Source organism: Lygodium microphyllum, chromosome 6, assembly GCF_053477565.2.
Source record: "Lygodium microphyllum isolate KBCC chromosome 6, Lygodium_microphyllum_v1.1.10, whole genome shotgun sequence".
Lineage (NCBI taxonomy): Eukaryota > Viridiplantae > Streptophyta > Polypodiopsida > Schizaeales > Lygodiaceae > Lygodium > Lygodium microphyllum.
The window spans coordinates 119,154,677-119,182,506 of NC_141140.1; the positions used below are offsets into that span (position 1 = coordinate 119,154,677).

The 27,830-nt window shown below is 41.6% G+C and overlaps 1 long non-coding RNA gene across 1 annotated transcript; it reads left to right on the top strand.

Moving 5' to 3' along the window:
- Positions 1-711: 711 nt before the first annotated feature.
- LOC148035027 (uncharacterized) lies at positions 712-27,570 on the top strand. Its single transcript, XR_015691223.1, has 3 exons — positions 712-768; positions 27,113-27,227; positions 27,398-27,570. It is a non-coding gene; the product is annotated as an uncharacterized LOC148035027 (long non-coding RNA).
- The last annotated feature ends 260 nt before the right edge of the window (positions 27,571-27,830 follow it).

Below are 27,830 nucleotides of genomic sequence, written 5' to 3' on the forward strand. Positions count from 1 at the left end.
CATTGTTGATAAAGGAGAGCACTCTCCATTAATTTAGTAGGGGACGGTTTTGAAGCTAAAGGAGAGCATTGTCCATTGATAGTATCCTCGTGGGACACAAAAAGAAGTTTTGTAGCAATCTTGTGGGGCAATAGGAAGCTACTAAAAGCTAGATTTTAAATCAAACGTGCTAAAAACTTGAGCACTGTGAAGGCATTTGAGTAGAGATCTATGAGTGGCAAAGGGTGGCCATGGCCAATTAAATATTTATTGAGTGGTTTATAGTTGATGACAAGCTCCTTATTTCTACAGGTTCAATCAAGCCTTTCTGGAGTAGATCTTGAATTTCTTATTTGCATATATCAAGATCTTCAACCTTCATGCTTGGGTGAGAAGCTTTAGTAGGGATTGCATTCTCTTTCATAGGGAGTGGTTGTGAAGTGAGAATGCTTTTCCTCGAATATTGTGGGATCCTCAAAACAGGAGCTAAACATCATTTTGGAGGGGTCATTTTTTTGTAGCATGGAGACAATTCTTGCCATTTTTGAGAGCAAGGTCTTATCTTGATATGTGAGTTGGATTGTTTTTTCATAGAAGGTGTAGGGAATCATATAAATTAAAATATCAATTCCCAAAATAAGATTATACCTAAGTTCGGCATAATAGGAAGTTGGAACGTTGATTTTGATCCTAGGTAGAGCCATGCTTTGACTTTGTTATTAATGGGGATCGTTTTGTTGTCAGAGAGCTCTACCAGGATTGGAGACTGGAGTTCTTTTCATCCGACAGGTACGAGGGAAGAGCTCTTGAGGAGCCACGGTCATGGTAGATCCAGTATCGATGAGAGCATCTGCATAGATATTAAAATATCGAGAATCTTTTACCATCGCTGAGACAGCGAGAATTGGGCCATTTTTGTTGAGGGCATTTATCTTGAGTGAAGGAGTAGGGTCTTTATCCTTGTCTTTGCTCTTGGATTATTTCTTTGTGTTTATCAATGGTCTTGTGGTGATTTAAGAGATCCTCCTTATGTGCCTTCAGATTCTAGTATAATAAAGAGACGAGATTGGAAGGCAATATTTATTTGTTCAATTTCTCTAGTGATTTGCTGGAGATGTGTCTCTAGAATCTATAGTTATCTTTGATTTATCATGGCTGCTCCTGAACTAGGATGTGTCATCGCATCCAGTATTGGTGAGTTGACTATGGAAACTCTGTTTGGGTTTAGGTAAGTCATGAGGAGTTTTGAACAATTCAGCCTGAAGCTTTTCCCATTGCTTGCCTTTGCTTTTTGAGTAGTCCAAGCTAGCTGAGTAATGCTATCACTAGAAGAACTGTCTTTTTCTGATAGCTGCTCTGGGAGGGTGGAAGGTCCAAGTTCCCTGATGACGGATTGCCTGGTGCTCAGGGTGGTTCCATGGCCACTATTGTTGGGGTGCAGATAAGAACACCTGTGAGCATTCAAGCTATATTCCTCAATAGATGATGCTGAATCAGAAGCTTCTAATTCTGAGATGCCTGAATCAGGGGAGTCATCGCTGGTATATCCTTCCTCTGTGCCTGAATCACTAGATTTGATGGCCTTGGAGTGGGCATTAAGTTTCTTCTTGCCATTATTTGAATGGGTATTGATGTGCTTCTTTCGATTGGGACATCTATTAGCTAAGTGCTTAGAGCTGTGACATATATAACATCTAAGTTTTTTCTTTTATCTCTTTGTTTGAGTACTTATGATGTGTCTCAGGCCTTTTCCTATGATGCCTGTGGGGTTTCTTTGAATGATACTGATGCAGAGTACAGCCAAAATCCTTTTAAAACTTAAGTTCATACTTGCAAATTTGTTTTGGGATTTGGTGATTTAGTCGGGCTGCCTTTTGCTGGTTGCAGACATCCTTTATGACCTTTTCTACAATTTGACTTATTTGGCCAAAGTTGTCGAAGAAATCATATCCTTCCTTATTCATATTTCCCTTGGCCAATGAAAGAATTGGATTAGAAAAAGTGTTGACAAAATGTTCTTTTAAAGTAGCATCATGAGCCCCTTAGCATAGAGAAGATCTCTCATATAAATGAGGTACTCTTTGTATCTGTTTAGGTCACAAAGTTGTGCTCTTTGGAAGGCTTCTTTAGCTTTGGTCTTTTCATCATATCTACTACCTACAAATTTTCCAAGTAGTAATTTAAAGAAAGATAGAACTAGATTTGCATCATTAGAGATGCCCTCCTTGATGTTAGATACGACACTTTACCCCTAGAGACATAGAGTGCCGATAAAACCATGGGTTATAGAGTTGATAAGATTAAACCTCTGTGTGTTTGGCTTGTCTAGGAGTTTTTGGGACAGAGAGGCATACATCATGTGAAGCATTGTTTTAATTTCCTTCTGAGACTTACCATCAAAATTCCAAATGGGGATATTCCATACCTTAGTCAGGGTAGGTAGGCTACATTCCTTGCTTTCTGAAATAGAAGCTTCTTCCTTGATGCCATGAGCATTAAGGCATTCTTCTTTGATAGCATCTATCTTGGCAAAAAATTATGCAGCATACTCTGCACTGTCGTATGCTTGGGTATAACAACGAGCATTGATATTGATGAATCTTGGGACAATCTGGAAGTCATTTATGGATTCATCATCACTGTCTGGAGCATTTAAAGGAGCAGTATCAGCTAGGTCTGCATTAGCCAAGTCTACAAGACTAGATTCCTCATCAGAGGATACTAAGTAGGCTCCGAAGACATTTCTGTATTCATCTGTAATATCATAGCAATTTTCTTCGATCCCATTGGGATGACATAGTGTTTCTTCTGTGAGAGATGTTTTAATTGCATGTTGATGAAATCTTTGCCTTTCAGATAACTCTTCTTCATCTGGAGCAACTCTCATAGGAAATTGTTGCATCACTTTTCTAAAGGTCCACCAATGTCCATGAATAGGAGGTTTATTAGGAATATACCTATTAGGAGAAGAAACTTCTTCTTGATTTAGTGAAGCATCATCGCTTTCGACATTGATAGCCAGGATAGCTTGGAGATTGTCTTTTTCTTCTTCTTCTTCAGATTCCATCTCAAAGTCCCGAGAGAAGAAGTCACACATCGTTTGGTGAAGAAGGAGATTGGAGGTCTGGAGTGGAAAGGGCATTGATTTTAGCAAGATTAGAAAGGTGGAAGGTATTCCATCTTTTCTCTCTTTTGGTAGTACTGCCCTTTTGGAAGTGGATTTGGCAGGAAAGATTTGAAGAGAAAAGCCTTTGAGTTTAATAGATTCAACTTGCTGCAAGGAAGATTCAATTGAGCCCATACAAGTATTGAGAAATTGGAGACTTTGATGGATTTGGTCTACCTGTTCTCTAGCTTGGTGAAAAGTTAGATGGGCCCAATTCAGCACATCTTGTTTGGTTGTCGAACTCTCCCTTGAGAGGGTGAATTAACGGAGCAGCTTTATATTGAGCGTCATTATGAATGAATTCTTGGGATTGAAATTCATGGGCATTGACACTGTCGAAAGTAGAAGTGATCAGCCTTTTGCAATGTTTACAGATTCCTCCATCTGTAATAGTGTCATGTTGACAAGCTGGTATGAACAAATTATGGCAAATAGATTGAGCTGTTGTATCTGGACCAAACTTGGTTCTTTTTTGTTGGATTGAGGTCCTCTGAGGGTGTGACGCTCTTTGTTGCTGTGCAAATAGACTTAAATAGCATTCGCTGGGTAAATCTACTTCAGTCCAGTTGACAATGGAGGGTCTCCATCTTTGAGTCTTGTCATCACTTTTCATGATGATAGTTTTCCCTTAATCTTCGTTCGAATTGACTTCTTCTACTACTCTTGGGATAGCCATGGAGACAAGGCGAAACACAAAGCAATATTGAATGGTGAGGTGAATAGAAGATTGCTTCATCTCTAGGCCAGTAGTGCGTATGTTCAAAGGCAAAATGTTAGAGAGATAAGGTCATTCACAGAAATGAGGACATTGGGTTGAAACTCAAAGAAGATAGGTCCATTTGATGAGTGATACCCTAGCTCTGACAATTATATCTGTGAGTTCTTTGTGTCCAGTGTCTAGCACTAATGCTGTGCAGGAAACAGAAAGTCCTCTTCTAAAGAGGGAAACAATTCCTACATCAAGATAACCTACATGAATCCAAGGGAAACCCTTTTTGGTTTTCTAGATTTTTTTCATAAGGTAAGCCTAAGAGAGAAATAAAGCGATCATCTTGACATGTATCTCTTATAGAGATAGATCATAGAACCATGATCTTCTATGAACACAGTAGATGCCTTAAGCCTAAAAATAGACTGTTAACTGTATACGTCCGCACGCTTTACAAAGGGTAGTACCCATTTACCAAAGGGTTTAGTTTCGTCTACTATGATGGTGGAGTTAGCAAGGCATTGATACTTTTGGGATAAGTTCCTTGCCAAAGGAGATAATCCATTATGGGATGAAAATGCCATAGCTACTAGACTAGACAAGCAGAATGGCCTAAACATAGCAGCCTCAACTGCCCCTCTGCCTCAAAACCTTCTCTAGATCTGAGCAACTTCTCCAGTGGTGATAATGGGCTCTCCTTTGAGAGGCTCTGATACCAATAATATCTACGAGATTGATAGAGGATTAGATAAAGGATTTGACAAAGGAAGATGGCACTAACATCTACGAGATTGATAGAGGGTTAGACAAAGGATTTGACTAAGGAAGATACAGTGGAGAGTGGAGAAAATGAAATGCACTATCTAACACAGGAGCATTAATAAACTATAATAGAGATCATTGGCATGCATAGTTACAAAGCAAATCCCGATACTGAATGAAGCAATCTTGTAGATTGTGTGTGTGTGTGTGTGTGTGTGTGTTGGTTGCCTCATCTATTTGTGCAACACTCATCTATTTGTGTGTGTGTGTGTGTGTGTGTGTGTGTGTGTGTGTGTGTGTGTTGGTTGCCTCATCTATTTGTGCAACACTCATCCTGACATTCAATATGCAATATCACATGTAAGCAAATACATGCACAGTCCAAGGATGCTATACTAGCAAGACTTTAAGTGTAGTTTTTGCTATTTGCAAGGAACACAATCGTATGGTGTGCTATTTTCCAAAGGGGGAGACTTGCAAATGCATGCTTACAATGATTCAGATTGGGCTGGTGATCACGATACAAGGCAATTTGCTATTGCATATTGTTTCTTTCTAGAACAATCATGCATTTCTTGGCTAAGCAAGAAGCAGCCTACAGTTTCAACAGTAAATATCTTGCCTTGAGTTGCTACTCCAAGTTCTTGGTCTTTAGTATTTGGGCATGGATCCCAAGGTGGCTATGTAAATCCCGATTTCTACTATAAATTAGGGTTTCAGTAGCAATTTCTGCAATTGCTCTTCACCCCAAGCTGAAAGGAGTATCTTTTGATCGGTAGCTCTAATGGCAATTCTAATGGTGCCAATAGCTTTAAAAAGTGGCTAGTGGGCCCTCCTTTTTGGCTATTGTCTCTCATTGAGGCGGAGAAGAAAAGCTATTGCTCCTATCTTGTCATGCTGCACAATCAATTGCCACCTCTCTCAGAGCTCATCCAATGGCTCCTCCTTCCTCCCTCAACCTCTGCATGCTGAAATGACCCTTAGCCAACCCCTGAACTACCCTACCCTCCTCTAGTTTGCATGGGAAGTTTTATTAAGTAGCTTTCCGAAAGTAATTTCCAGCTTTAACTAGCCCTTGCTAGACATTCAATTGTCCCGCACATTAATTGGCCTAGAACTAGCATTAATTAAACAATTAATGCCTAGTCCCGATGTCACCAACTAGACATCTAATGGCCCAATTAATGGCCTAGACCTGAACTAACACCAAGTACCCACTAGTACTTACTTATTTGACATAACTTTGTATAACTTTTGCCAATGTTACCCAAGTCTATGCAGTAGGCCAGGTGAGGGGTGTAAACCAGCCCATGAGACAAATACCAAAAAATTCTACCTGTAACTATCCAAAAGTCCCTATGGAAAACCAAATTTTGCAGGGTGGTGATGCCACAATCACTAGTTGTCAGGGTGCAATGTTGTGGAAGCGGATTTAGGGGCTGGCCATAAGAATTGAACACCAAGAGAAGAGACTAAGAGGATGCTGGGAAGATGAATGCTGAAAAGTGAATAGACTCAGGGCAGAAAAGTAAAAGAAGCTGTGCATGTATGAACTCAGCTGGAGGCCTCACACTCTCAAGTACAAGGCTGATAAAGTCTAAATGACTAGTGACCAAAAATCGGCAGCCTATTTATAGGCAAAGGAAGAGGTGCAGGTTGACCTACAATGATGACTGCAGGTTGGCTAGACTGCCACATGCCAGTCCACCAACCTGCCCTGGTTCAACTACCAGGCACTACCTGCTGCCCTGCAAACCTGTCTACGTACCAATGCTGCCCTGCCTGCCCAAAATTGGCCGCACTGTCAGTACATGCCCGTGCTGCTTTCCTTGCTCACTCAGCTACCCTGGCCATCTAGGAGGTGACTTTCAACACCCCCTCTTAAATTCTAGACATAGCATGCTGCTCAAGGATTTGGAGTACTGACATAGAATGCTCAAGGAAGAGCTTAGGTGAAGAGATCCACCGAGTTGTCCTCTGTCTTGCAGCACTTCATAGTGAGTACCATCCAAGATCTTCTCTCAAATGAAATGGTACTAGATTTCTATGTGCTTCATCCATACATGGAACACCAGGTTCTAAGCAATGGCTATGCAACTTTCATTGTCACATAAAAGAGTGGTGACATGGCTCTAAGTATAGCCAAGCTCTCCCAACCTCCAAAGCCACACGATCTCACATGTGGTAGATGATGTCACTAGGTACTAATCTTCTCTCAGATGAAATGGTACTAGATCTGAAGCTAGCCTTTCTCCTCGAATAGGGTGGTACTAACCTGATTTAACACAAACTACAGCAAGAAATTAATTCATATAAATTGAAATGCACACTTTACCACTTTAATCTTGGACAATGGATAGCCTGTTGGCCCCAAAATTGGTACCTCTTGCGGCATTTCTTTGCTTTGATTGAAAATAGATAGAATACAATTGAGATTCTTTGATCCCCCTCCACTAATCCAAGTGCTCTTGCTGTTAAAACTCACCAACAAACCTTCAAACCAAATTTCCCATTGGTTTGTTTGGGGAATTGACCTTTACCTTGCTCCTTGTGAGACAAATTTAGCCCCAAGTTGACATTGGCTGGCTGGCCTCTTGAATCTCCTTGGAATTCTTTAATTTGAGCTACTGGAATTCAAGTCCTAAGCCCTCAATTCTGAACACAAATCTCGAGGTGGCTGTCAAACCCTAATTTCTGCTGTAAATTAGGATTTACACCAGAGATGTTTCCATATCTCCACCTATGATGACTCAAACTATTGGAAAATACTTAGAGGAGTTGGGAAACAATTGTAGGATGAGAGAGAATGCCAAAGAGAGAAATTTCAAACTCCCATTGCAAGAAAATGGAAGAAATCAGTTGTTGTTGCAGCCATGAAAGTTATCTTCACTGAACACATTGAAAACGATGTTGTTTGGGCAAAATGGCCCTCAAACTGCTATCACCTACTGCTATAGTCTCTTCAAGGCATGTCATCTGCTCTTGGAGGGTCTCTTGCTAGGTGGAAATGGCTTGTCAACTGTTGTAGCAGCTATGGTAGCCTTCTCTCTATCTAGAATGACGCTCTTTCTCTCTCTTCGAGCCTCAAAAACGTCTTTCTGACTTGCATGGGTAAGTTTTGCCAAGTGGCAACCTTCTAATCCCATTTTCTAGCATTATTCAACTTATTAAATTAATTTTGAGATATTGATTTTGAAAACTAATTTAATTAATATTTTAGTACCCAAAAAATAATTCCACCATCCAATAACTAAATTGGCTAGGCCAATTTGTCTTCCAAGTGTCTTGGAGCAGTTATTAATCCCTAGATTGACATTAATGCATTAGTTAATTAATTAATGCCTAGTCTCTACTGTCACCACTAACATTAGTGGCGAATAAATTGATCTAGACTCAAATCTGACATCAAGTACTGCCTAGTTCCAGTTAGACATAACTTATTACAACTATTTCCTTTGGCACCAATTGATATCTCGGGGTTCTGGGTCCCACATTGTAAATTGATTAACTTGCACCTCACATGTGTAAGTGATATTAGCATATTTGATTAACTTTTACTCCAATTCTTGCAATTGCCTTCAATACACTGCAATGTGCCAAAGCAAATCATATTGCATTGGAATTTCCCAAAAGGCATTATAGTAACAGCAACATTGGTCAGTGCTGCTTAACCATGCTAATGCTAAAGACTTGTTGAAAATTTTTAGCCAGCATATATTAATTATAAGACTCAAAGAATCCAATATTGCTGCCAGAAACCCACCGAATGCATTTACCATTAGCATAACTTAAGTATTCTGGCCAAACAACCATATCAAAGCATAAACTGAGCATAATCCATGGTTGAACTGTCAATGGCATCCATAAAACCTGCTGTTGTCCCCAAAACTAGTTGAATACTACTGAAAATTGAGGATCATCATTGAAAACCAACAACAGACAATCAACCTTTGATAATCATAGACTAATGCAGACTATTGCATAGTGATGCAAATGTATAGTTTCAGAGCTATAGTGAAAACCATACCTATCTGCATACCAATTGCAGTGACCAGTACACTAAATAGTGACCTCATGGCAAATATATTGTCAGCACAGTAACTTGGATGCATGCTGAATACATCTGAGATCCACTATATACAAGAGTTGTCCATCACTAGAGGACTGGAATGTTGGGCATGGAGCTCATGAAGATGAATCAATAGGCTATGGAGGGCTAAACTCCATGGTGGAGAGAGAAAGAAAGAGAAAGAGTATATTAACATCTCTAAAAGGCCAATGTGGCTTATGAGACCAAAGCAATACATATAATGATAGTGTGTCTCATAAGGAACGAGAAATTATGAAAAACATGCCTATAAGATTGAAAAGTGAAATAGTGTCTTATAAAAAGAAAACATGTTGATGATCTAAAAGTAAAAGTAGAAAAAAGGAACTCTCCATCAGTGAGATGTCTGTTCTCTAGGGAGATGTATCTTTGTATGGTTGAGGTGTCTCAGCATCTGTCTCCTGTGGCACTCAATGATAGCTCTAATTTGTCTATGGTGTGGATGTTTAGGCCTTCCTCCAAGTAGACATGGGCGCCTAGACAAGCTGAGTGCCAATGCTCTATCCAAAGGGACACCTATACAAGATGAGGTCCAATGATGATGTAATCCTGTAGGTTGTGTGATAGTAGTAGTGGTATGTGCCATACTCGGTTGTGTAGGAGTGAAAAAGTCAGCGACCGCTCTCTGTCTATGTGAGCCGAGTTGTAGAGGCCTCCTACTCTGTAGAATAGCTGCTCTACATCTCTATAGCTTCAAGAGGAAGAAACCCAAGCATCTTTGATCCTCAAACTGCATGATTCATCTGAAGGGTTCAACACTCTCTCGAAATAGACAATGGTATCTCCCTCATATATCATAATATACCGTGCATCGGGCAGATGCAGTGTTCCTCTGTCTCTGGCTCTTTGTTGCATATGGGCATATATATATATATATGTATATACATATATACATATATATGTATATGTATATACATATACATATACATATACATATATAGACTATTGCATAGTGATGCAAATGTATAGTTTCAGAGCTATAGTGAAAACCATACCTATCTGCATACCAATTGCAGTGACCAGTACACTAAATAGTGACCTCATTGCAAATATATTGTCAGCACAGTAACTTGGATGCATGCTGAATACATCTGAGATCCACTATATACAAGAGTTGTCCATCACTAGAGGATTGGAATGTTGGGCATGGAGCTCATGAAGATGAATCAATAGGCTATGGAGGGCTAAACTCCATGGTGGAGAGAGAAAGAAAGAGAAAGAGTATATTAACATCTCTAAAAGGCCAATGTGGCTTATGAGACCAAAGCAATACATATAATGATAGTGTGTCTCATAAGGAATGAGAAATTATGAAAAACATGCCTATAAGATTGAAAAGTGAAATAGTATCTTATAAAAAGAAAACATGTTGATGATCTAAAAGTAAAAGTAGAAAAAAGGAACTCTCCATCAGTGAGATGTCTGTTCTCTAGGGAGATGTATCTTTGTATGGTTGAGGTGTCTCAGCATCTGTCTCCTGTGGCACTCAATGATAGCTCTAATTTGTCTATGGTGTGGATGTTTAGGCCTTCCTCCAAGTAGACATGGGCGCCTAGACAAGCTGAGTGCCAATGCTCTATCCAAAGGGACACCTATACAAGATGAGGTCCAATGATGATGTAATCCTGTAGGTTGTGTGATAGTAGTAGTGGTATGTGCCATACTCGGTTGTGTAGGAGTGAAAAAGTCAGCGACCGCTCTCTGTCTATGTGAGCCGAGTTGTAGAGGCCTCCTACTCTGTAGAATAGCTGCTCTACATCTCTATAGCTTCAAGAGGAAGAAACCCAAGCATCTTTGATCCTCAAACTGCATGATTCATCTGAAGGGTTCAAAACTCTCTCGAAATAGACAATGGTATCTCCCTCATATATCATAATATACCGTGCATCGGGCAGATGCAGTGTTCCTCTGTCTCTGGCTCTTTGTTGCATATGGGCATATATATATATATGTATATGTATATATATATATACATATACATATATATGTATATGTATATATGTATATGTATATACATGTACATGCACATGTATATACATGTATATGTATATATGTATATGTATATATATACATATATACATATATATGTACATATGTACATATATATGTATATATGTATATATATGTATATACATATATATATATATATACATATATACATATATACATATATACATATCTACATATATATACATATATACATATATATGTACATATGTACATATATATGTATATATGTATATATATATATATACATATATAATGTGTGTGTGTGTGTGTAGAGAGAGAGAGAGAGAGAGAGAGAGAGAGAGAGAGAGAGAGAGAGAGAACTCTTTCAAGCGCTTGGGCGATCTTCCCGCGGACCTGCATGGAGGTCGTGAGCCCTGACGTCTCTGTCCCGCCGTCGCCTGGACCTTCCGCCTGCTACGCCTACTGACGGATACGTACCGTTGCTCGCCTGACAGTCGCCTGGATCTGCGCCTTCAGATAATCGCTGGCTAAGCAGCGCTGCGGCCGCTCACTGCTTTCAGACGCACCCTTGATCAAGGGTTCACCTGCTCGTGCCCGTCCGGTTCTGCGCAGGCGCCCTGTTGCAGTTCTGTTCCTGCAGCCCGGCGGTTTCTTGGTTTGGCAGGTTTGCGGGACCTTCAAAGAGAGAGAGAGAGAGAGAGAGAGAGAGAGAGAGAGAGAGAGAGAGAGAGGGAACTGGCCGCGCGAGCGTCCCGCCCTGCTGCCGGCCGCCTGACCTGCAGGCCTCGTCGCAGTCGTCGCCTGGTTTGTGCTTGCAGAATACGTCCCTGCACAGCCCGGGACACGACAGTTTAGGGACAGGCAGATAGCCATTTTACAAGGACAGATCTGTGCCGAGGAGGCAGCAGATTATTGAAGAGCAGAGACTGTAGACAGTGCATCCTGCTGCTACAGTGAGGGAGCGCGCGAAAGAGAGAAGACAACGGTATGGCTGGCCTGGATATGGAGTTTCTCGACCGGACGGTGGCAGCCCTTGGCCCTGATTCCGATACCGAGGAGCCGGAGGATATGGTGCCATGCACGGAGGAGCCGCCTCCGGGTTCTGAACTGCCGCCGGCAGGCAAACGCTCTAAGCACACTTCAGACGAGCCAATGGGTCCTCAGGACCGTTCCTATGCGCAGGTTGCCTCCGAACCTGTGGATTCGCAGGAAATAGACTGGGAGCATTTGCTGGACTTTGCCAATACTCTGCTTGGCGATTATGTCCAGCATAATAATGAAACTTTCTCTGCTGCGGCTGCGGATGATGTGCTGGAAGCGACAGTGGACCCAAAATCAGTCTTGCGGTCCTTCTCGGTGTTCTATGACCGTGCAGTTATACTTTTTTTCACCGGCAGGATCCCAGTGCTCTCACATATTCGCCAGTGGATGCACCACTTGTTGCAAGGGGAGTATGTTGAGGAGATCTTCCTTGGACCTCGCGGCTTTTATGAGGTGCTGTTGAAATCCGAATTGCATCGAGCTGAGCTACTGTCCAAGTTGCCACTATTCTTCGACCGCCGCTTGGTCCATGTGGTACCATGGCGCCCTATGGCTGACTTCCAGCGTCTGCTTCAACGCGAATGCCCGGTGTGGGTGGAAGTGGAAAATTGTCCAGCGGTATATTGGCCATTGTTGAAAGACGCGATGGCGGTTGTGGGCACAGTGCTGGTTCCCCCCAGCCTCAGGGCTATGAACCGAAACCGTCTATGCATGTTATGGGATACGGCCAGGAAAAGGCCTGCGTGGCTTCGCCTCAATTGCGCTGGCATGCATCCCTTGCATTTTCGCCTAAAATGGGGCAATTTTGCCGGACACTGCTTTTCATGTGGTAAATTAGGGCATTTTGTAGCTGAATGCCCGGAACGGCAACTGTCTTCTGAGGAGGCGCAGGTTGTGCAGCCCAAGGATGACATGGTGCTTGATGCCCAGACACAGGAGACCCTTCAGCCCCCTACTGTCATGGAAAAAGGTAAACAACAGGTCCGAGCTTTGGATTCTCCTAGCTCTGATTGGATTGAGGCACGACAAAAAAAAGGTAAAAAGTTGGACGCAGGCCTGGCAGATCCTGGGCCTCATGTTTCCCCGGATTCCGTGCGCACGTACACGCGCAGGAAAGACATGGTCACCCCACAGCAGGTTGTGCGTACCATGGCCCCGTCAGCCCCCCGCAATCCGTCTTCAAGGAAAGTCTATTCTGAGGGCCCCAAGGGCCCACCTGCTAAGCTGGCGTTTGATGCGAAAGGCAATGTGATTACTCCTTGGGATAGGCGTTATCCCCGCCCTGCTCCCAAGGTAGTGGATTTCTCTTCTACCTCTAAAGCAGGTCGCCCGAATTCATTTGCAGTATTGGCTGATTTTCTGGATGAGGGTGTCCTGGATGCCCTCGCGGAAAAGATGCAATCGAGGCAACAGGCGCCTCGTTCCTGACTTCCTTTGTTTGAAAATATATGAAGATTGCCACGTGGAACGTGCGAGGCATTTGCTCTCGCCATAAGCAGCATACCATGTGGTCTGTCTTGCATGAAAATCAGTGGGATGTATTATGTGCAGTGGAGCACAAAAGTCATGGTGAGGCAGGAAAGGTTGTGGATTGTCGTGGATTTCGTCTGTTTTATGCAGGGACACATGCTAAGCATTATTCGGGCGTGCTGATGATTGTTCATGAGAAATACCAGCCTCTTCTTGTTAAAAATGATGTGCACGGCTGCTTTCTGGTAATCGAAGTCCTATTTGAAGGCGAGATTTTATGGCTGCTGGGACTTTATGCTCCCAATGATCCCACATCCCGACGGGATCTATGGTTGACTTTGCAGGGCTCCATGGCACTTGGCCGCAGAGGGTTTTTGATGGGAGATTTCAATATGTGTGTTGACTCTTCGCAGTCCACCTCAGGGCATTCGGTAATGGATACGCCAGAAAGCCGGGTGTGGAACTCCTTTGCTTTGCACATACTTAAGCAAGATCTTTGGTCGTGGCTTCACCCTTCTGTTTCAGGTTTTACTTTTCATTCTGCGCAATATGCAACCACTTGGTCGCGATTGGACAGAATGTATATCATGCAGGGGGATGATTTTCTTCCCGAGATGCTGGAGATGAAGGTCTTGCAGCAATATGCGTTGTCGGATCATTTTCCCCTCCAGCTTGAGATGCGGGCACAATCTGTTGCACCTTTTATGCAGTTCCTGGATAAGCTCCCTTTACGCTTCAACTCCTCTTATTTGAAGCATCCAATTTTTCAGGATTATATGCAGCAACTGATTGAGAGGTTCTTATTGGACTTCGCCTCTGAGGGCTTGGCTTCGTTTGCACGCCTGCTCTCTAATGTGCAGCGGGTTGCTCGGCAGTATGGGATTCACACTGCCTCTCTTTGTCGCCGCCGTCGACTTGCAGCAGAGGACTTATTGGCCTTGGTCCGTTCCTTGCTCCCGGATTCCCCAGATGATGATTTTCTGCTGTCTTTGGAGCGGCGTTTGGCCCATCTTATTCAAGTCTTTAGCTTGAAATCTTATCAGCAGGCCAAGCTGCATAACTTGACTGACACATTGCAAGATAATGCCTGCCAGTCTCATAAATTCTTTCGCGCCTTGCATGCTTCTCCGGCTCGCGAAAATATGACTCGACTTCAGGACTCGGAAGGTCGCATGGTCACTGATCCGCAGACCATTATCAATATGTGCAGAAATTATTTTATGGATCTGTTTGGTTCTTCATCCTTGCCGTCTAGCCAGGTTACGCATGCCCGCTCGGTCTTCTATCAGCTGGTCCACCAGCAGGTTCCGTTTGATATGCAAGCCTCTTTGGAGGCGGATATTTGCGAAGAGGAGGTTATGGATGTGTTGTTGCACCTGCCTAAGGATAAAAGTCCTGGTTGGGATGGTCTCACTAATGAATTTTTTGAGCACTCAGCCACGCAGTTGGTAAAGCCTTTAGTGGTCATGTTCCAGCAGGTTTGGGAAACAGGGGTCATGCCTTCTTCATGGAAAGAAGGCCTCATCAAACTGATCCCCAAGGTCCCTTCGCCGTCAAAGCTGCAACACTGGAGACCAATTTCGTTGATGGGCGTGATGTATAAAATCTTTTCCAAAGTGCTGGCAAATCGGCTTCACAAGCACCTTCCAGCTCTTGTGCACCCCCTCCAATATGGTTTCATTAAGGGACGTAACATTTTGCACAATATCTTGAATGTGCAAATGGCTATTGATTATGCGAGGCACTCCAATCAGCAAGTGGTCTTGATTCAACTGGACCTGGAAAAGGCGTTTGACTGTGTGGACTGGTCTTTCCTTGCAGAGCTTATGTCTGCTATGGGCTTTGGGATCCGCATGTCCCGATTGATCTACACCATTAGTACTGAGGCTTCTTCAAGAGTTATGCTTAATGGTGGGGTCACAGAGCCATTTCTCCTTGCACGCTCGCTCAGACAAGGCTGCCCTTTGAGTCCTCTCTTCTTTGCCTTGGCGACTCACCCGGTCCTTTCAATGTTATCCTCCATGGCGGCTTCTGCCCAGCTGGCAGGGTTATCTCTTCCTTTGGGGCAGCACTTCATTAGCCAATCGTTGGCTGATGACTCCTTTATGATTTTGCAGGCGGAAAGGGATAACATTCGCAAGGCATTAGATGTTTGGACGCTCTTTGGTCAAGCTTCTGGTCTTCGCATCAATGCCTTCAAGTCAGCCATTCTCAGTTGCACGGAGCCTGATTTAGAGTCATTAGGCTGGCAGGGCCAGGTGGTTTCTCGTGGCGCGATTGTCAGGCATCTTGGATACCCATTGGGGGTGGATGTTCGGCCAAAGGCCCTGCTGGAGTGGATTTCACACAAACTGGCCGTGAAGTTTATGTATTGGAAGTCGCAAGCCTGGCCGTTCCATGTCCGCCTCAAAGTGGCTCAGACAATTATGCTACCAATGCTGACGTATTTCCTGCCATTACTGCCATGGACGCCCAGTACTTTGAAGGCTCTTACTCATCCCATTCGTTTCATGCTATGGAAGAAAGATTCACTGCAGGCAGGCATTTCCTGGATTTCATGGTCACATGCATGTACCCCTAAGCGCATGGGTGGTGGAGCTATTTTGGATGCAGAAACTCATATGCTGGCTCTTCGTTGGTCTCTGTTTCGTGCCATGTGTGTGGATCATCACCCGTGGACCATCATAGCCCGTTATTTTCTTGAGGACAGCGGCCTCCGCCAGGGTAACACACGGCTTCGAGCCTCATGGTGGCATGTCCTTAATGCTGACGCTCGTTTCTCCAGTCCCTCTTCCTCTTTGTTAGTGCATTTGGTCGGCTCTTGGAAAGTGGTGCTCCAAAAGGCCCGTTGGCATCCTGTAGGGGACCGCGTGCAGACATTCTTTTCAGCTGGAATTGTTGGCGGTATCCACATTACTTTCATGGGAAGATAAACATCAGCTCAGACCAAGATTTAACCGCATGGCCCGTTTGGGTGTGACTTCGATTGCGGATGCTACCCTTGCCACTCGCAATGTCCTTGCATCATTTCGGACTGCTAGGAGACTTTTCAGGATCCCGCGCGGATACCGTGATTTATGGGGGAAGCTTTCCTCGGAACTTCAGGGTAGGCAACCCTTTCCTGCCCTGGCTATGGATCGCCCTTGGCAGGACTGGGACCTTGCAGGCCGGTTGAGTCTGGAAAAGGCCTCTACTAATCAGGTGTATCATCTTCTCATTAAAGATCACCAATGGTTGGGCGTGAAAGTTAATGCTGTTTGGGGCCTGCAGAAATCACTGTCATGGTGGCAGGCAACGCTGATGGAGGGATGGCAGAACAAGACACCTTTCAAATGCAAGGTCTTTCTGTGGCGGGTAATGATTGGTGGTCTTCCTCTTGCCTCGGCCCTTTCCAAGCGTCGAATCTCGAATGGCACTTGCTTCTTCTGCACCACTTCGGCCGAATCGGCCCGACATCGTTTTCTTTCTTGCCCGCTCGCCAAGAATATCTGGTCACTCTTGTCACGCATCTGGCACGCGGTGGTGGGGTCTTCACTGACTCCCTTCGATTGGGTTTTTGTGCGCCCGAAGTATCCCACACCACCACCGTTACATATGAAGATCTTATTCCATTTTTTCAGATACTGGGGATGCTGGCACATTTGGACCACCCGTAATGCTTTTCTCTTTGATTCGGCTTCTAATGTACCGCGACATATTGCAAGGCTTAAAGGGCTCTTGCATTGGCAGCTAGATCTCATCAGGCACTCTGACTTGCTCCCTCGGGAGGATTTGTATTCCTGGCATTTGGCAATTGCCTCTGGGTCCTTGCCATGATTGGTGTAACTTTTTAGTACCCTAGTCCGGGGATTTCCCACACGTTGGCCTATGGCCCTCGTGCCTCTTGTACTCGTGTAATCATGTAATCTTGTACTTTCTTCGTAATTAATACAATTACCTTTTACGAAAAAAAAAGAGAACTCTTTCAAGTATACCACAAGCTGAATTGATTGATGTGATAGTTTATAATGATAGTACAAGAGATAGGGCTTGAATATATAGGTTGAGGTATCCACTTGCACCTTTGACCCTTATTAAATGCTAAGTAGTGTAAAAGGTGTTTACACTAAACACACACTTTTACATGCAATAATGTGTGTTCACACATGGGGATAAATAAATCTAACAAATATCCCTTTCGGGTCATGGGTGGCTAAACCTGTGACACAAAACATATGGAAAAAATGAAAAGGAAAGATCTTACCTTGAAGAGGCATTGTCTAATCTCGTACAATGTTTTGGGAAAGGAGATATATGAGTGAGAGAGATGCACTGTGAGGAAGATCATGACATGGTCTATCGAAAAGCTCAGGGACCCGAAGTAAGGAATGGCTTAGAGGTACGTGTGCATAGCTCAGAGGCTAATCAAAAGCCAACATGACTTAGAGGCACTAGGTACATGACTAGAGGTCAAATACATGGATATAGCTTTCTGGATCAACTCAAAGGCCATGTGGTAAGTGGTTACAATCCCCCTTGAAATGTAGCTCCTAATAGAATATCATAAAGGGAAAGTACAAATCTTTTTGGATAAAAGTCTGAGCAGAGTACCCCATACAATAAGTGTTTGGAAAGGTCTTAACACATGCATTGGCATAGTTAGTGTCTAATTTCAAAATACATTATTTATTTATTCAGGATTTGATTGAAAAAGCATATTGATAGGATTTAGCATTGCCAAAAAGACAATGATTGAACAAGGGCCTTGTTAGAACTAGTAGGTGTTTCATCAGGGTCACTATCTAATAAGGTATTAGCACTGGCATATTGGGCATGTTGCTTGTCTTGCTTCTTGTCTTTCTTCTTGTACCATTGGTCAATAGTATGGCCAATACACTTGCAGTATTGATACTTGGGCAGTTGTATCTTGGTGTAGAAGACTACGGGTGCTATGTTAGTATCTTTGTTACGCCTTTCGTCATCCAAAAGGATGGTGACCATTTCTTCAGATTTCATCTCTTGAGCCACCTTGAGAGCTGTTATGGTTTCACAAAATTGTACTTATTTCATCAGGCTATTAAGAAGTATAGCCTTTTTATTATCATCATTCAAATAGCTTTTGAGTGGTCAATTGTTGATAAAGAAGACTTAAATGATCGAGATGCTGCTTAAGAGTTTCTCAAGGATTGTAGGAGATAATAAACAATTGCATCTTTACAAATAATTTGTATTTATTCATATCTCCCCCAAATGTGGTTTGAAGGCCATCCCATACTTTTTTTGCCGTTTTTGTAGGATCAAGGTGATGAAGAAGGTTGTTAGAGAGGCCAAGCTTGATGATGGCGAGTGCACTTTCGTTTTTCTCGAGAGGCCGAGCTTGATAGCGAGTACGCTTTTGTTCTTCTCGAGCTATTCTCAATGAAGTTATGTGTTGCCCTGAATGTGCTTTGGCTCATTCGTGGAGATGACTCTCCGTGCGCGCATGAATATGATCTTTGTTTTCTAGATGGAGAACTCGATGCCCGAGAATTTTTTAATTGTGAAGCCATATCTCGACATCTTTATAGTAGATGCCATGGAGAGAGCTCAAATTGAAAAGGGATGAAAATTTGATGAATAAATTTGAAGAAAGCATGCTCAGATTTGAAAAGGCCCAATTTTGATTGGGTATATGACAGGAAATTTTGATAAAAATAAAAAATCTCCAATTTCATGTGAATTGTCACTTAGTTTGGAGAAGAAATTTTGAGAATTCAAGCTCAGATTGAAAAAGCATCAAATTTTGTGTATAGAATTTGAAGATTTTTTTAAAAAAATCACAACTGAAAACCCCTAAATTACTCGTGAACAATAACTTAGAAATAAAATTCACCTTAATGAAGGTTTAAATTTAAATCTAATTCCTTGTATGGTCGAGATAGGGACATGATGGCAGGGCGACAGTTAGGCCATATTAAATTTTAGGTGATGTGGCATGCAATATTCACAGGTTGTGAACATTGCTCAACACACGTGTAGCATGTGTTAGGCATAGTCAAGATGGACATGCAACTAGTAGACAGATGACTGGTACCGAATATTGTCTTCTTCTTCTTCTTTTGTTGTAGCAACAATCATGGACTGTAGACCTTCTCCTTCTTCTTGTCGTCTTCTTCAATGTGCAAGCAAGCTACCTCTTTGACCTTTGTTGGGCAGATAATACTTGCTCTGATATCACTGTTGGATAGGGAGTTTATGAAGATGGACCAATGGGCTATGGAGAGTGAAGCTCCATGGTGTGGAGAGAGAGAGAGAGAGAGAGAGAGAGAGAGATCTTGCAAGTATACAATAAGCTAAATAGATTGATGTGATAGTTTTTGATGATAGTACAAGTGATAAGACTTGAATATATAGGCTGAGGTATTTACCTGCACCTTTGACCCTCGTTAAATGCTAAGTGGTGTAAAAGGTGTTCACACCTAAACACGTACTTTTACACATAATAATGTGTGTTCACACACAGGGATAAATAAATCTAACATGGAAGTGCTACCTCCCCCTTGAGCATTAGATAATGTTTTGGACCCTTGCTCTGCTAAACCTGATTGAGCCCAATCCAAAGTTAGCTCTAATTGAAAAACTTGGAGGTAAAGCTACAACAATCGAGGATAGTCTATGAAGTCATCCTCTTCCATCCACTTACTATCCATTGGTGAATAGGTTTGAAACTTCACCAAATATTTTCTAGAAAAGTTATCTCTAATCTCTCTCTCTCTTTATGTGCCAAAATCTACTCCGGTATTAAAATCTCATCTAGCTCCTTAGCCTTTGGCTGAATTCAGCAAATACATCCTCAAGCACATCACAATGAAAAGGCCTCAATAAGCTCACATGAAAGGCATTGTGTATTAACTAGTGTGGAGGCAATTTCAGCCTATAAGTAATATCGTTGATCCTCTCCAATACATGAAAGGTCCCATAGTATCTCATACTCATCTTTGGGTATAACCTCTCTCTACCTTTCATCTTTTTCAGCCTTGCCTTTTCAAAATGTAGCAACACATAATCATCCTTTGCAAACTGTAAAGCACATCTATGGCGATCAACTACCTTCTTTTGCTTCTCTTGAGACCTTTGAAGAGCATACTCAACCTTTGCATAGGCTGCATCCATGTTTTCTACATACTGATCATCCTCAAAGATCTTGCCCTTTGTGTGTGAAATAGGGGTTCCTTTCTTGCTACCTTCCACAATCTCAAATGGAGCTTTGCTAATGGAACTATGCATTGTATTATTGTATGCAAACTCTATCAAAGGCAAATACTACTCCAAGTGTGACTTATGCTTAAATACATAGCATCTCAAGAGATTAAGCTTTGTAGAAATTTCCTCTTCTGACTAACCATTTGTTTGTGGATGGAAGGACGAAGAAAATTTTAGTATGGTACCTATATTTTCAAACAGCCCCTTCCAAAACAAACTGGTCATTTGAGGGTCTTGATCATTGATGCTCGACTTTGGCATGGTATGATACTTAATTACTATTGCAAAAATGAGTGTGTCATATGACCAGCCTTTATCTTCTTTCTCAGTGGAATGAAATGAGCTTGCTTACTGAACATGTAAATAATTGTCAATATCCCATCATTCCATGTAGGTGTTCTAGGAAGCTCAAAAATAAAGTCCATAGCAATGCTCTACCAAGGTCTATGTGGAATAGGCAAGGGCTGCAATAAACATGGTATCTTTTGCTTCTCATACTTCACTTTTTGACATACGATGCATGTCTCGACAAACTACTCAACATCGTGTCTCAAAGAAGGCCAATAGAAGAAATCTCCACTACTTTAACTGTAGCATCAATCCCTCTATGTCCTACATAAGGAGGAGCATGACTCTCAATGATCACTTTAGGCCTCAATTGCTTTGTGGCATAGTCGTTCATGCATCATTAGAAAACCATCTCTAAGCACCAAGTGCTCATGCCTTTGCAATTGGAAAGCTAATCATATACATTTGCAAAGTCTACATCTACAGCATACTGATATTTCACGGCATCCAACTCAATGTGCTATACCATAATGACAGCTGAAATCTGAGGTTCACGTGATAATGTATTAGCCATCACATTCTTTTTCCCATCCATGTACACAATCTGAAAACTGTCTCTAAGCACAAAGTGCTCATGCCTTTGCAATTGGAAAGCTAATCATATACATTTGCAAAGTCTACATCTACAAACTGATCTTTCACGGCATCCAACTCAATGTGCTATACCATAATGACAGCTGAAATTTGAGGTTCACGTGATAATGCATTAGCCATCACATTTTTTTATCCATGTGCACAATTTGAAAGTGAAACATAGATAATAAATTGGTCCATCTCATGTGCTTCTCAAACAACTTAGTCTAAGTAAAAAAATAGCATAAGTCTGATGGTATGTTTGCATTGTGAAATTAGCCCCTAAAAGATAGTGTTTTTATGTTGAAAGTGCACGAATTACAGCAATAAATTCTTTCTTGTAAACTTGCAAATTTCTCTCTGCGCCATGGAGAACACGACTCTCATATGCCCGGCCATCTTGTATTAAAATAGCCCTTATGTTATTCCCACATGCATCACATTGAACAACAAATGGCTTCCTTAGATCTGGCAACACAAGTTGTGGATCTCATGTACATTCCTCAAAGATGGCCATAAGAAAAATTCACTCTTCTTGTCATTAATATAACCAATCTATGCTTACGCAGCTCATTGAACACAATGTCTAAATGCTTTCTATTCTTTGTCTCATTCTTGGAGTAGATAATCATGTAAATAAAGAAGGTGCCCACCACAAATGCCCTATGTGGCTTGAAGATGCGATCCATTATCTAATTAAAAGTGGGAGTATTTGTAAGTGTAAAAGGCTTGACAAGAAACTCATACAACCCAAAAGATGTCCTAAAAGCTGTCTTAGGCACATCATTCTCTAATCTAATGCATATTTGATGATATTCACTTTTCAAATCTATATAGCTGAATATGGTTATTCCTACTCTAACAGATGCTCAAGCAAGGACATCCCTGGGTTTGTATGCAAGTTGGTATAGGCCCTAGTTCCATGAAGTTTCTAGAAAACTCTAGAAGATTCTAAAACATTCTAGAATATACATCCCTAGGCCTAGGAGAGAGAGCACCCGAAATGTTAATAATAAAACATTTTGTGGAAAAATTACAGGGATAGGCGAGAACATAATTAGACATGAAAGAGCTAAGTACTTTGGAAGAAGCAGTGATGATAGCAATTGAAAAAGAAAGAAAATTTGAGAAAATAAAAAAGAGAACCGTATGGAACACCAAATGTTGAAAATAGAGACCAAAACTGGCAAGATAATGGACAAAATTGTCAGATTTTAGCAAGAAAAAATGCTCAAGTAGCTCCGGAGGTTGAAGATCAATTGTCTGGATAAACGCAAAACATGAGGTTAGGAGCAGTGAGAGGAAGACCTTGGAAAAGAGGGAGTGGGGGACCTATAGGATAGACCGGATAGGAAAATTTAGGAGGTGGAAGAGGAGGAAATGGGAGAGGATATTTCAGAAGACCTATGGTGACTTGCTTTTCTTGTGGAGAGAGAGATTATACAAGCACAAATTGTCCTAAGGTCTCATGGTTTTCTTTAGAGTGAACACCATTCAATGACATTGTGTTAATGTCTCACCCTTTTTGACTCCCACTCTTTTCCTTCATCCATGCAAAAGCACTCAGAAAACATTGTGAGAAAGTATATGAAGCCACACTTAATATACTCTTTAATTGTGTAATGCCGTCTGATTCACCAACAAGAGTATTGAGCTCTTCACTCATCTTCCAGACTCCTTGCCATAGCATTGCAAGATCCCCAACTCTTCTCCTTATTCAGCTAACATAATTGAAATAAAATAAGCATAGAAAATATGTACATGCTACCATGTTTGGCAAACCAAAACCTTATGCTAGTGACATTGACTTTGGCTACTCTCAGCATTGGACTCACGACCATCTTCTAAGGTTTTTCAAGAGTGGATCTTAGAATGTTGAGTAGCTAGAATCAAAATGTAGCTCCAATCTATCCAAGAAAACACCAATCTCGACCAAGAAAATCAAGTTCTTAAGTATAATAAATCCAAAATGATGACAAAAACAATTCCTAATATAAGTTTAGCTAAAAATTAACAAAACAAATAGTCATGCAAACAATTAGACACACAATATGCTACCTACAAGATGCAATACAAGGGGTTTTTAGTTTATACAAAAATGCGTGACAACACATTCATCATTAGTTGTCTCCTTCAATCTACAACCCTTCAATCCCTCCCTAATGCATTGAGAACACCTCTAGGCTATTGGACCACTATAACTAATAACACTTGGCCACAAATATGTAGTCAAAATACTTCAATGCCATATTAGGCATTTGGGATGAATGTAGGGCTGAAGCTCTTTTACTTATGTTTGAATATGCCTATTGCATTCCGGCTATGTCTTGGATGTATACATTGATGTAGTGACTCTCGGGGATCGACATAGAGGTTGGATTTTCTCTCGAATCATTGGTTGAGATTGAGCTTGCTTCGCATAGCATTTGGATCTTCATCTTTGATGTACTTATGGCATGTACTTTGCTTATGTCTGACCGGTCTTGACATGCTTGGCCTTTGCCACTACTACATGCCCGTTACATTGTTTGGAGTTGGATGCTATTGAGCCTTGCTTTGGCTATTTTTCGGCTTGCCAGAGTTACAATTTTGATACACTTGATGTCTATGGATGCTATGTACGGATGCTACACGGCCTATATATATGCTCATGAGGTCTTATTGATGCTTGATCTTGGATCTTCTGGCACTGCTGCTATCATATGTCCTTGTTGAGCTTCTTTGCTTGATATTTACGGCTTTTGTGCCAGTGGGAGCGTCTTGATATGCTTAACAAACATTGAGCAGGTGGTTTATGCTACTTGAGCATTCGGATATTTGAGATTGGGATCTTCACTTGCATGTTGTATGGTTGATATGCCATGGTCCTCATAGATGTACCTGGGCTGATTTGGGCTTTTCACTCCTTGACCATACACCTCTTTGTGTCAGGTCTTGCCCGTGTTGTGTACACTTTGCTCTATTACATAGGGGGTGTGTCGGCTTATTGCCGGATTCATTTGACATGCTTGGATGTTTGCTCGATGTCCGTATGATTGTCACATGTTGATTTATGCCCGCTTGATGCTGGCTATGCTTTGATAGTTAGTGTGGTTGACTTGGTGCATTCATTTTGCCTACAGTTTGCTCTCATTGTACCTGGCTGTAATTTATTACAGCAAGCAGTTATGCATGGACTAACGTGGAATTTTCACGCTGAATCATCTTGATTTTATGTACTTTTGATGGTACTTGGTGGGCAACATCAGTAGCTATTAGTTCGTGGTCATTTTGCCTTGGTTTTGGTGGTATTTTTGCTGTTTACAATAGAAAACAGCAAGTAGTTGAATTGTTTGCACCGTTTTGGATTGTAGTATGGCATCTTCTTCTACTAATAGTGCTATCTTCAACATCACTAAGCTTGATGGTACGAATTATGCCTACTGGAAGAGCCAAGTTTGGTAGGTATTGGTGCAGAAATCACAGATAAAGCCACTAAGGATGCATGGCGAGCAGCCTGAAACTATGATTGATGACGAATAAGCTTGATGAGTTATGCAAGTCCACCCTCATCTTGTCTCTCACTGAACAAGTGTATTACAATGTGGTTGAGGAAGCACAGAGTGCTCGACACCTTTGGGATAAAATTAATAATCTCTATGACAAGAAAAGTCCAGCAAGTTATCTGTATTGGCTGAAGCAACTTATGGACGTGCGCATGAGGGAGAATGTAACAATGTCTGCTCATTTGAGTCAGTTCCATGCTATTCTCAAGAACTTGACTTCGCAGGGCATTACCTTTAATGATGAGGTTACTCCATTGTTTTTGCTTGGGACTATAAGTGAGTCATGGGATGTATTTCGCACTGCCTTATGTGCTCCTACTACTATTTTGAACTTGCTTGATATAGAGAGCGCTCTTTTGCAAGAAGAGATCAACCGTAAGAACTTGGATGCCTCTCGTGTATCGCATGCTTTGACTGTTAGAGGCAGAGATGGTAATGGAAAGAATGACTGTGGGTATAGACGTGGTAGAGACTCGCAGAAGTCTAAGTCGCATGGTGAGTTGTACAGCAAGTCTCGTGGAAGAAATGCTAATGTGACATGTTATCATTGCGGCAAGAAGGATCACATATGCCCACAGTGTCATGAGTTGCGCAACGAGAAGCGCAAAGAGAAGGGGAAAGATAAAGTACAGGAAAAGTCCTCTGATCGCAGCATTATGTGTTGGACTAAGAGAGGCACAACTGAGAGAGATGGAGATCGAGCAGGAGTGAGTATGAGAGAGTGATGGCTGAAGAGAGTCAGAGCAGAGTGAAAAGTACGAGTTGATTAGAGTGTACCAACAATGTGTTGGTACACAAAGAATGAAATGTATTTATACTTAGGACACGTAAAGGGTGCGTTCACATGTACAATGTGCGTGTACTATACACGGAGATTACCGGGCCTTTATCCCAACAACCTCCCACTTAAAGGTCTGATCTGAACCTCTAGCCAACCAACTTCCACTAGTTGAATGCAATGTTCGTGTTGAGCTTTGCTTAGACTTTTAGTGAGAACATCTGCAGGGTTATCTTGTGTTTTAATCTTGGTCAATGTGATTTGACCATCTTCCATAATCTGTCTGATGAAGTGATATCACACATCTATATACTTTGTGCGTGAATGTACTAGAGGTGCCAAGGCTGGCAGTCTCTATCCTCTTGTAGTTGATGGGTCCTCTATTGATCATGTTTTGTCAGTTAGTTCCATCCCACATGTATCTCTTTGGCATGCCCATTTGGGCCATATGTCCTTGAAGGAAATGAAAATGCTTTCTGGTTTACAGTACTTATCGCCCCTTGACTATGCATGTTTTGATTCATGTGAGCATTGTCTTTATGGCAAACAGACTAGGAATACGCATAAGAAGTCTGGTAGGACATGCATGAGTGAGCCCTTGGCATTGGTACATTCGGATGTCTGTGGGCCTATGCTCTATCAGTCTATGGGTGGTGTAAAGTATTTTGTGACGTCCACATAGAACTCCTTTAAGTCACCATTTAAGATGAAGCCAGCCTTCCTTCTTCAAAAGGGTAGTAATTAACATGGTTATACATTGGTTACAGAAAGTAATAAATTTACATAAATTGAAATACACATGTTAGCAATCGATCTTGCATAATCGCCTTTCTTTCCTCTTCTAGGTTTGCTACCACTTTCTCTAGTGGCCTACCTTGAACTACCGTCCTAGTCAACAAGTCGTACTCATTGACTAACTCCTGCACTAGGACTCCCAATTGGCTCTAGAAAGGGTGTCCTTGTGATATTCTTTAACTTCTTTATAATTGGAAGAAGTACATTGAGATTGCTTCAATCTCGTTCATAATACAATGCTACTTCTTGTAAAAAATGACCAGCAAGTCTTTAATCTGATTTGAACCTTGGTCTAATAGAGGATTGGCCTCCAGTTGACCCTTGGCCAGTCAAAATGAGCCCCAAATTCAATTATGGGTGGCTAACCTCTTGAATTCTCTAAACTTCTGCACATTTTAGCATTTGAATTCAAGTGCTAGGCTTTCATCTTCTAAGCATGGGATCCAAGGGTTGAGCTAAGTTACCTTTAGCTTTCATTAAACAACCCCAAAACAAAAGTTAATTAATGAATTTTAACCATTCTTTTAAACTGAGAGCGGTTCAAGAGAGTTTTAGTGTCCTAGATATAAGCCCTAATTTGCAAGGCTTAAAAATTTCTATAAATAGATAGTCTGCCCTCCCATTCAATCCAATCTTGTTTTTGCAGGTTTCAGGTGCTAGAACTTCATTGTCCACATCTCTTTTGCAAAGGACATCTCAATGAAGCAGCCCCACACTTTCTTCACCCATTCGGCATGTGTTTTTCACCTCTACCTTGCAGCGTATGCCACTTCATATTGCTTTACTGTTATCATTTTACTAGTGTGTTTTACTACAATGTTTTATTGCGATTTATTGCTGCGTTCTCCTAGGGTATCTTCCTATCAATTGGCGATATCCTACCAAGCTGCATTTGCATTTTTTTCTCTCCTCACTTCTTTGTGTATTACAGATTCGGCATCTACTACTACGTTTGGTGCTGCCAGACATCTTCAAAGGTTGTCTTGCTGCGTTTCGGGATCCATCGGAGTATGACACTCTCTCCAACTCATTACCTCTGTTTCAGTCTTCAAGACACAAGAGTTTGGGGTACAATATTCATTCATTGCATAGTGTATTTGTAGCATGAGCATTGTATTATATAAATTCATTCATTTCAAACTATTCACTATGTTCATTGTCTCTGAGTTATCCTAACCCTAACTATATTCTATTTAATTTAGGCTTTGTCATATGATTGTAGTATTTTTTTACTTTCTAAGGTTACAACTCCTAAATCTTATAATGACAAATTATTGTTGAACAAATGTGTGTATATCTACATGAATGTCGCAACACAAATTTAAGAAAAATTCTTACATGGGTCAATTGAATATAATGAAAAA